Below are 4,832 nucleotides of genomic sequence, written 5' to 3'. Positions count from 1 at the left end.
CTAGAATTATCTGGTTCCTTTAATGAGGGACCTAGTGACGGAGCCTTTGTGCAAAAGGCCACCGCCTTTTTGGGGGCATCCATTTACCTCCCATCTGTCATTTACACCTTTGACAGCTTCCCATAGGTACACATCCCCATTTCCCGCCTGTGGTTTCAAAAGTCTTTTCAATAGACTGTTTGTTCTTTGTACAACGCCATTAGCCTGTGGATAGTGTGGAGTGTAGAAGACCCACTTAGTCCCTTCGCTTTGTGCCCAATTTTGTACAATTCTGGTGGTGAAGTGGGAGCCGTTATCAGGTTGTATTTCTTGTGGTTTTAGAAAAGTTCCTAATTGTTCTTGCAGTGCTTTCACAGTGTTTTCCCCCATAGCTTTGTTGAAAGCTTTGGCTTGGACTAGTCCTGATGTAATTTCCACTCCCAACAGCACAAAGTGTTTTCCCCTGATTTATTAAAGGGGCCGATATATGATCTACCTGCCAACAACCCCACGAGCCTGTATCCTCTTCTAAATGCAGAGGGTCATCCTCTAAGGGGTGTCTTTCAAGCCATGTACAGCACTGTTTGCAGGCTGATATGCAGGTTTTACACATTTCCCTAGTGACAGGCCAGCCTCAGGCAAGGGCTTCAGGTTACCTATTACATTTTACATGCAATCATCCTAACAAAGCATCCCAATCTTCTGTGATCTGGTCCTTTTGTACAGGAGCTAGTCTTGCTAATTCATCAGCAAGACTAGTTATTCCATTTCCCTGATGATCCCCCATCTACTTGATGAGAAGCTACCCATCCCACAGCAAAGTTCCCTTGGCTAGCAATGCTTAAGAGTTCTTGCCACTTGTCCTTTTGCCACACTGGAATTCTGTTAACCTCTCATTCTTTTTTCTCCCAGAAAGGAATCCATTCAGTACATCCTTTAAAAACTGCATAGGAATCAGTGTAAATGTGGACAGGGAAGGTGTTTTGTGCTTCACACTGGAAAACACTCCAAATAACTCTCCAAATAATTCCACTCAAAGTGGAAAACACTGCAAATAATTCTCCTACCTGGGCACTCCCTTCTCCCTCTGTTATTATCTGTTCATTGGTTGTAGAGTGGAGAGCTACTGCCCAGTATTTCCACGCTTTCCCATTTTTGCTTTGCAGAAGCGTTGGTAAACCAATCATTCACTGACTCATTGTGGGAAAGCAGAGGGGCCACCTGAATGGTGGGTTTGTCGTGACTGCCATCCAGGCTTTCTGCTTCTTGGATAGCTACGTGTTTTAAAGCTCCTTCAGTCACTGAGAAAAGGTTACAACAGTGTTCAATCTGGGTATACGATTTTTGTACTAAGGCTCTGCGGGCCACCCCATCAGGAGGGACATGATTGGTTGCTGATGTGCAATTTTTTCCACTTCTGTGTTAGCCAGGGTAATCACAAACAAACCTTTCTCCCATGCAGTATATCTCTTCTTGGAATCCTTAAAGCTGTGGGAGTAAAATCCCACGGGGCAAGTTGGACTCTGAGGGCCACTTTGCCAAATATGTACTGACCGACATGTACTGACCAGATAGTTGTGGCAAACCCCCATTCTACCAGAAAAGAGTCTGCAGTGTGGGTAGGACCAAGAGCTTGGTGATCTGTTGCTTCAAAAATTAACAATTTCATTTCTTCTTCCTGAGAAGCAGTGTTGGAGAATGGCTAGCAGAACAAGGCCATAGCTCCCTGCAGGAGCTGGTCACAGCCACCTGAGGTAAACAGAGGAAAAAACCCAGGGTACAGTTATGCTAACAAGGAAGAAGATTCAGGGCTCAGTGATGCTAACAAGGACTGTTATGAGAGCAAAGAGATAAACTGGGGCCCATTATGGCCTTGGGGGTGATTGAAAAACAGCCTTGGGAGGAAAACAAGTTCAAAGGAAGAAAAGTGTTTATGCATACCTGAAATACCACAGGGGGTTGGGATATTATAATGTGACCCTTTAGATGTATCCAATGGCTGATATATTATAATGTAACCTTTTAAATGTATCCAATAGATTTGCGAGTAGTGTATTGTAGAATGCTTATATAAGGTGTGATTTCTTTCAATAAAGTTGAAGCTTGCTCTATCATTCACACTGAATTGGCTGCTTGCTTCCTCCGCCCGCCGCAAAGCAGTCTATTCCCATTTGGGACTTTTCTCAGCAAATCCTAAAGAGGTCTGGCAATGATAGACAAGTCCAGGATGTGTTTTCTCCAGAACACCAATAACGCTAAAACATGCTGCAAATCCTGTTTTGATTCAGGCATTTTAATCTGATCTAGGGAAGTGAGGGTGTTCAGGGGGATACATGCCATTCCCCCTTTCTAACCAAATTCCCCCAAACTTTTCTTGTGAGGGCCTTTGGACCTTTTCTGGGGGAATTTCCAAACCCAAGTTCTCCAAATGAGAGATTATATTCTGTTGGGTTGCCCTCACCTCCTCTGCTTTATCTCCCCCCACAAGAATATCCTCAATGTACTGACAGACAGCTATGCCTTTGGCTTTTGGTATTTTCTCCTGCTCTTGAGCTAAAGCATGATGAGCTACTGAAGGGGAATGTTTGTATCCCTGTGGCAGATGGGTGAAGGTAAATTGTTGTCTCTCCCACATAAAAGCAACACAATCTCTGTCTTCTGGTTGCAAAGGTATAATGAAAAGCATATCTTTAGCGTCTGTGGTTGCCATAGTCTGATGAGCTTTCTCTTGAACTGCAATTACCAGTTTGACCACATTAGGGACTGCAGCAGTTAGAGGGTCTGTGTTAGCATTCAGACTCCAAAAATCCACTGTGAGTCTCCACTTCCCACCAGGTTTTCTCACTGGTCACACCAGAGAGTTAAAAGGAGAATGGGTATTTATCACCCCTCCTTGCTCCTGCCTTTCCTGCATAACTGGTTTGATATCTTTCTTTGCTCCCAGGGGGAGGGGATATTGTTTAACATCAGTTACTTTGCTAAACGGCAGAAGGGATACAGTTTGAAGTAGCCTGATATTCAGCTTCGGTGTCCTGAAAGTCCACAGCAATCCTTCTGAACCATCCTGCCCCCTTTCTTTAAGGGCAACCATTCCTAACAAGTTAGCTGGAATGTCCCCAACTACCATAATAGTGACCATGCTTTCCCCTCCCGACAAAGTCAGCTTTACCGGAGCAACTTTCATAACCTCTGTCATCCCTGAAGAATTCAGGACAAAAATGCTTTGCTTAGAGGGAATCACTCCACACCTCTGTGCATCTTCCTCAGTCAGGGCAGAGATCTGTGCACCAGTATCAATTAAAAAGGTTACAAGTGCACGCTTAGGACCTGCAATAGCTGTAGTCGATAAGCCTCCTCTATTAGATTTAGTGAGCTGTTGGATATCCAAGACCATCTTCCACTCCCATGCCCACCACTAGGGAATGGAGGTTCTAGTTTCCCTGCCCACTTTTCCCATCGGCCGTGTTCTCTGCAGGGTGGAGTGGGGGGACATGGGTGTGACAGGAAAGATTTCTCTATTCTTCTGTGAGTGCTGTGGGTGTTGTTTCAGACCATGTCACTTTAACACCAACTTTCTCACCTTATCGATGGGTAAACTATCCATTATATCCCTGGGAACTCCTTTTCTAATTCCCAAAGCCCACCATTGCTGTCAAGTCATGGGCTATCCTCCCCACTCTAGGACAGGAATAGTAAGCAACAGCGGCGTGGTCAGTGGGAGCAGCTACAGTTTTACTAGCAAAAAGGGGGTAGATCTTTAACTCCTACTTGATGGATTCCTCTTGATTTCTCCTCCAGAATTTTCACAGGACCATATTTTCTACTAAAATTTATCAGTTCCTGTGCTCCTTCTCCTGACATCCACATTCTTTTATGATTTGAGTGGGAAGGAGTTGAGCTATGATTAAAAGGTGAATCTGTGTAAGCATTAATTTCATATCTCTTGCTTTTCAGAAAGCTCTCCAGCTTTTCTGCAGGGCCCTTTGGAGATCAATCCCCATGGATTTAAGTGACTCTGTGAGACCCCTTATCAAAAAAGTCATGATTTCAGGATCTACCGGCAGCATTGTTGGAGACAAGCATCCGTGAACTAACTTCCTTTCATGTATCATTTGCAGGGAGGCTGCTTTGTGTCCACTTTCTAACAACGGATCAACTGTGCCAGTGATTGCCAGGGGATCCCCTCTGTCCAAAGGGTTCAACCCTCTGGCCCAATAAGCAGCCCACTAGGTCAGGGGCCATGGGACATGTCTATCCCCTGTTGTTAAAAAGACACCACGACCCTGTAACCACTTACTTCTTTTTCACTTAATTGAACTGGGTCCTCCCGGTTAAGGATACGCGCCACACATACTCCGTTTTGGATTCTTCAGGAAGGCGCCCATATTCTCTTTTCACTTTGGCCAATTCACTGGGAGCATATGGGATCTCTTTAGTTGAAATATCAGGGTCATTATCCTCATCATTTATATAAGCATATTCTGCTTTAACCAACAGTCTCACTTGGAGGTTTTCCCTGAAGTGTTTTCTTGCTTCCTTTAGATCCTTCTGGGGATACATCGGGCTTATTTGCCAAATACTCAATTCCTTTCATCTTCATTTCTACCTCACCAGTGATTCATCAGTCTTTGAATATTCGTCTCTTAAGGCATCTTTTAACAGGTGGTTTTCTTCCTCTATATCTTCTTTTTCCTCTATCTGCTGTTTTAACAAGCTAACTGATTTCTTTTTCTCATCTAACTGTTCTTCTTTCTCTGCTAACTCCTCTTCCAGGTAGGAGATTGTTTTCTGCAAAAGTTTCACCAATTTTTCAAGCTCTTCTATGATTTGTTTTACATGACTACACCTCTTAA

General features: G+C 44.0%; 1 pseudogene; it reads right to left on the bottom strand.

Annotated features, from left to right (window-relative positions):
* Window positions 1-2,827: 2,827 nt before the first annotated feature.
* LOC141973272 (uncharacterized) lies at window positions 2,828-4,539 on the bottom strand (annotated as a pseudogene).
* Window positions 4,540-4,832: the final 293 nt, after the last annotated feature.

This window comes from Athene noctua, chromosome Z, assembly GCF_965140245.1.
Source record: "Athene noctua chromosome Z, bAthNoc1.hap1.1, whole genome shotgun sequence".
NCBI classification, from domain to species: Eukaryota; Metazoa; Chordata; class Aves; order Strigiformes; family Strigidae; genus Athene; species Athene noctua.
Note: the sequence above shows the minus strand (reverse complement) of the source record. Positions and strands in the feature narration are given on the sequence as shown.